Source organism: Sinocyclocheilus grahami, unplaced genomic scaffold (genome assembly GCF_001515645.1).
Source record: "Sinocyclocheilus grahami isolate Dianchi unplaced genomic scaffold, SAMN03320097.WGS_v1.1 scaffold309.1, whole genome shotgun sequence".
Lineage (NCBI taxonomy): Eukaryota > Metazoa > Chordata > Actinopteri > Cypriniformes > Cyprinidae > Sinocyclocheilus > Sinocyclocheilus grahami.
This window is the reverse complement of record NW_015505488.1, coordinates 120,045-126,465: the sequence shown is the minus strand read 5'-3', so window position 1 is coordinate 126,465 and position 6,421 is coordinate 120,045. Positions and strand designations below refer to the sequence as shown.

At 42.5% G+C, this 6,421-nt stretch overlaps 1 protein-coding gene across 1 annotated transcript in view; it reads left to right on the top strand.

The window, feature by feature from the left end:
* The window catches only part of LOC107601628 (kinesin light chain 1-like), a 25,041-nt gene that overhangs the window by 16,437 nt on the left and 2,183 nt on the right, over positions 1–6,421 (top strand). The gene's annotated exons all lie outside the window — the stretch shown is intronic.

Below are 6,421 nucleotides of genomic sequence, written 5' to 3'. Positions count from 1 at the left end.
GGACAGATAGACAAAGAGACGGACAGACAGACAGAGAGAAGGATAGACAGAGAGACGGACAGATAGACAAAGAGACGGACAGACAGAGAGAAGGACAGACAGAGAGACGGACAGATAGACAGACAGAGAGAAGGACAGACAGAGAGACGGACAGATAGACAAAGAGACGGACAGACAGACAGATAGACAAAGAGACGGACAGACAGACAGACAGACAGAGATAGATGTACGGACAGAGAGACGGACAGATAGACAAAGAGACGGACAGACGGACAGAGAGAATGATAGACAGAGAGACGGACAGATAGACAAAGAGACGGACAGACAGAGAGAAGGACAGACAGAGAGACGGACAGATAGACAGAGAGACGGACAGACAGACAGATAGACAAAGAGACGGACGGACAGACAGACAGACAGATAAACAGAGAGATGAATGGACCGACAGACAGATTAAACGGACAGACAGACAGATAAATGGACAGACAGAGAGACGGATGGAAAGACAGACAGACAAACAGACAGAGAGACGGACAGGCCACTCGTGTTTGATTTAAGCTCTTAATGGTGTGCTGTCTCTCTCTCTCTCTCTCTCTCTCTCTCTTCATCAGGCATAAAGCCATCAAGAGTTTCCTTCATCTTCTTCCTCCTCACACAGGAAGGGCCGTGTTTGTTTGTTTCCTCTGGACGTCCATCCTGTGCCGTTGTGGGTGTCCTTTAGTCATCAGATGGACGTGTCTCTCCTCAGTCCTGCTTCTTCTTTTCTTTCTTCGGTTGACGTGACATCGTCTTTGGGCTCTTCATCTGTTCCTCTATCTCTCATCTCTGATCTGCTGATAATCGATGTCGATACTTTCATCTGTCGCCGTTTCCCTCATCGTGACCTCGCTGATGATGTCCGTACTTTCAGACTAAACTCTGTTCATTCTGCAGATTTGATGGTTTTTGCTCTTTTTGCCATCTGTGGGTTTGAGCAGCTTCTGCTGGCGAGCAATCATTGCTGTTTCACAGATACTTTTTTTGTGTAATATATGATAAATGATGATTTCATGTTGCTTGAGGACGTATGTGATGCATCCAAAACCGAACAACACAAGACAAACGTCACAGGCGCTTTCTCTCTTTAGGTGACGTGTTTAACTGCACAGTCTCTCGTGCTCCAGTGTCAAAGTCACCTTTACAGTGTTCACCATTAACGCTTGCAGTGGGTTTGACGCATTAGTCAGCAGTGGATATACTCGGGTTCTGGGAATTATATATCAAATATCTATGGAAGCTTGTTTCCGCCATGGAATAAAAAAAATAAAAAAGGTAATTGTGACTTTTTATCTCACAATCCTGACTCTATGTGAGATATAAACTCAAGAGTTGCAAAATATAAACTCAGAATTGCGAACAAACTTAGAATTGCGAAATAAACTCTGAATTGTGAGATAAAAAGTCGCAAGTACCTTTTTTTTTTCTTCTTGTTTTATTGTGTGGTGGAAACGGGCTTCTGTAAGTTTCGTCTCTTTGCTCTCGTGTGTGTTTAGCAGCAGTGGAGAGACAGACGCTCCTGATCCAATCCACATGCTCATATTTCACCTGCGAAGGGAACAATCTTCAGCTGTCAGTATTCAGAGACAGAACATTTCAGACATTCGTTGACTCGGTCCGAGAGAACATCTGATGGAGGGAACAGTGTTTTTCTAAATGATTCTGCTGCAGTAAACGGTTTAATTGAGCTTGTTGAATGTGTTGAAGGCCAAACGCAGAGACGTTTAAAACAATCACGCTCCATGAAAAGCCTTAAAGACGCGTCCCAGCAGCTGACGTTATTATATCACTGAATGTGCTGTCAGTTCAGTGCATGTGTCACATGATGCTTGTGCTGCAGGCCTCATTTATTCCCCATTTTCACTAATGATGTGAATGATCGTTTGCTTCATTCCAAACACACACACACATGATGATGATGATGATGCTGCAGTACAAAACGAACAAATGTTGCTCTTAATAACCGACGTGTACAGACAGACAGAGAGAAGGATAGACAGAGAGACGGACAGATAGACAAAGAGACGGACAGACAGACAGACAGAGAGAAGGACCGAGAGACAAAGAGACGGACGGACAGACAGAGAGAAGGACAGACAGATAGAGAGACAAAGAGACGGACGGACAGACAGACAGACAGATAAACAGAGAGATGAATGGACCGACAGACAGATTAAACGGACAGACAGACAGATAAATGGACAGACAGAGAGACGGATGGAAAGACAGACAGACAAACAGACAGAGAGACGGACAGGCCACTCGTGTTTGATTTAAGCTCTTAATGGTGTGCTGTCTCTCTCTCTCTCTCTCTCTCTCTCTTCATCAGGCATAAAGCCATCAAGAGTTTCCTTCATCTTCTTCCTCCTCACACAGGAAGGGCCGTGTTTGTTTGTTTCCTCTGGACGTCCATCCTGTGCCGTTGTGGGTGTCCTTTAGTCATCAGATGGACGTGTCTCTCCTCAGTCCTGCTTCTTCTTTTCTTTCTTCGGTTGACGTGACATCGTCTTTGGGCTCTTCATCTGTTCCTCTATCTCTCATCTCTGATCTGCTGATAATCGATGTCGATACTTTCATCTGTCGCCGTTTCCCTCATCGTGACCTCGCTGATGATGTCCGTACTTTCAGACTAAACTCTGTTCATTCTGCAGATTTGATGGTTTTTGCTCTTTTTGCCATCTGTGGGTTTGAGCAGCTTCTGCTGGCGAGCAATCATTGCTGTTTCACAGATACTTTTTTTGTGTAATATATGATAAATGATGATTTCATGTTGCTTGAGGACGTATGTGATGCATCCAAAACCGAACAACACAAGACAAACGTCACAGGCGCTTTCTCTCTTTAGGTGACGTGTTTAACTGCACAGTCTCTCGTGCTCCAGTGTCAAAGTCACCTTTACAGTGTTCACCATTAACGCTTGCAGTGGGTTTGACGCATTAGTCAGCAGTGGATATACTCGGGTTCTGGGAATTATATATCAAATATCTATGGAAGCTTGTTTCCGCCATGGAATAAAAAAAATAAAAAAGGTAATTGTGACTTTTTATCTCACAATCCTGACTCTATGTGAGATATAAACTCAAGAGTTGCAAAATATAAACTCAGAATTGCGAACAAACTTAGAATTGCGAAATAAACTCTGAATTGTGAGATAAAAAGTCGCAAGTACCTTTTTTTTTTCTTCTTGTTTTATTGTGTGGTGGAAACGGGCTTCTGTAAGTTTCGTCTCTTTGCTCTCGTGTGTGTTTAGCAGCAGTGGAGAGACAGACGCTCCTGATCCAATCCACATGCTCATATTTCACCTGCGAAGGGAACAATCTTCAGCTGTCAGTATTCAGAGACAGAACATTTCAGACATTCGTTGACTCGGTCCGAGAGAACATCTGATGGAGGGAACAGTGTTTTTCTAAATGATTCTGCTGCAGTAAACGGTTTAATTGAGCTTGTTGAATGTGTTGAAGGCCAAACGCAGAGACGTTTAAAACAATCACGCTCCATGAAAAGCCTTAAAGACGCGTCCCAGCAGCTGACGTTATTATATCACTGAATGTGCTGTCAGTTCAGTGCATGTGTCACATGATGCTTGTGCTGCAGGCCTCATTTATTCCCCATTTTCACTAATGATGTGAATGATCGTTTGCTTCATTCCAAACACACACACACATGATGATGATGATGATGCTGCAGTACAAAACGAACAAATGTTGCTCTTAATAACCGACGTGTTTATGCCGTGTGTCGTGGATTGCTGCATATTTATTGATGGTTTATCTTTGTTTTAATCCGAGCGTTTGTGTTCACTATCATAGCGAGTAGATCTACCAATGAATATATATATGAACATATTACTCCACTGCATTGTGACGTTTGTTGACATTCTCAATAAAGGTTTATTTCTGAAGTTTCTCATCGTTCTGTATCAGTGTATGTTTAATAATGATGATCTGTTTCTATATTGAGATCACGTGCTTTGAATGTTATTTAATAAATGATGAAACCGTTTAATAAAGTTTCGTCTCTTTGCTCTCGTGTGTGTTTAGCAGCAGTGGAGAGACAGACGCTCCTGATGCAATCCACATGCTCATATTTCACCTACGAAGGGAACAATCTTCAGCTGTCAGTATTCAGAGACAGAACATTTCAGACATTCGTTGACTCGGTCCGAGAGAACATCTGATGGAGGGAACAGTGTTTTTCTAAATGATTCTGCTGCAGTAAACGGTTTAATTGAGCTTGTTGAATGTGTTGAAGGCCAAACGCAGAGACGTTTAAAACAATCACGCTCCATGAAAAGCCTTAAAGACGCGTCCCAGCAGCTGACGTTATTATATCACTGAATGTGCTGTCAGTTCAGTGCATGTGTCACATGATGCTTGTGCTGCAGGCCTCATTTATTCCCCATTTTCACTAATGATGATCGTTTGCTTCATTCCAAACACACACACATGATGATGATGATGATGATGCTGCAGTACAAAACGAACAAATGTTGCTCTTAATAACCGACGTGTTTATGCCGTGTGTCGTGGATTGCTGCATATTTATTGATGGTTTATCTTTGTTTTAATCCGAGCGTTTGTGTTCACTATCATAGCGAGTAGATCTACCAATGAATATATATATGAACATATTACTCCACTGCATTGTGACGTTTGTTGACATTCTCAATAAAGGTTTATTTCTGAAGTTTCTCATCGTTCTGTATCAGTGTATGTTTAATAATGATGATCTGTTTCTATATTGAGATCACGTGCTTTGAATGTTATTTAATAAATGATGAAACCGTTTAATAATGTGTATTTGAGTAGTCTTGTTTTTTTGCATGACTTTGTTCTAATATCAGTTGATGACGTGTTTTTTTATAGTCAGGTCACTTTTATTTGTATAGCGCTTTATGCAATACTGGTTGTGTCAAAGCAGCTTTACAGAGTCAAACAGGAAAATAGTTTGTCAATAATGCAAGAGTCATTTTTCAGCTGAAGTCAGTTCATTGGTGATTCAGTGATGCATCATCCAGTTCAGCTCTCTTCCAGTCGTGTCTGTGCATTAAGTCAAGCGTCCATAACTAAGCAAGCCAAAGGAACCAAAACGCCATCGCTGACAGAAATGGAGAAAAAACCTTTGGAGAAAGCAGGCTCAGTCGGGGGCCAGTTCTCCTCTGGCCAGATGAAACCAGCATGGCATGGTTTAATTCCAGGCTGCAGCACAGGTCAGATTGAGCAGAGGACTCGTCTGGTTCCCGTGGCCATCGAGGTGATGAGGTCTTCGCAGGGGATCTGTCTCCGGGGCGCATCTAGTTGACGTGGTCTCCGCTGACACTCAGGGCTGTAGAGGGCAAGATGTCAGGAGAAGACCTCGTCGGCCGTCGGCACGTACAGTGATGAGGTGATTTTAGTGGCGTGAGCTGGTGTGTCGTGTTAAAGGGTTCGTTCACCCAAACATGATCATCCGGGCGTTATTTACTCATTACAAACCTGTATGACTTTCCTTCTTCAGTGGAACATAAAAAAAGATATTTTGAAGAATGCTGGGAACCGAACTGTTTTGGTTCCCGTTGACTTCCGCTGTCATTTCAGAAAGTCAATGGGAACCAAACTGTCTGGTTGATTTTTGGGTGGACTGTTCCTTTAAAGCAGTGATGGCGCTCACATGATCCTGTACATGATGAACACACTGGATCCAGCAGAGCTGATGTGTGTGTGTTGTGCAGTGCATGGAGTGTGTGTGTGTGTGTGTGTGTATGTGTGTGTGTTGTGCAGTGCATGGAGTGTGTGTGTGTGTGTATGTTCTGCAGTATATTTTGTGTGTTGTGCAGTATATTGTGTGTGTATGTGTTGTGCAGTATATTGTGTGTGTTCAGTATATTGAGTGTATGTGTGTGTTGTGCATTATATTAAGTGTGTGTGTGTGTTGTGCAGTACATTGAGTGTGTGTGTGTGTGTGTGTGTGTGTTGTGCAGTATCTTGAGTGTGTGTGTGTTCAGAATATTGTGTGTGTGTTCAGTATATTGTGTGTGTGTTCAGTATATTGAGTGTGTGAGTGAGTGAGTGTGTGTTGTGCATTATATTAAGTGTGTGTGTGTGTGTGTGTGTGTGTGTGTGTTGTGCAGTATATTGTGTGCGCGCGTGTGTGTTGTGCATTATTTTGTGTGTGTGTGTGTTGTGCAGTATTTTGTGTGTGTGTTGTGCAGTATTTTGTGTGTGTGTTGTGCAGTATTTTGTGTGTGTGTTGTGCAGTATTTTGTGTGTGTGTTGTGCAGTATTTTGTGTGTGTGTTGTGCAGTATTTTGTGTGTGTGTTGTGCAGTATTTTGTGTGTGTGTTGTGCAGTATTTTGTGTGTGTGTTGTGCAGTATTTTGTGTGTGTGTGTGTTGTGCAGTATATTG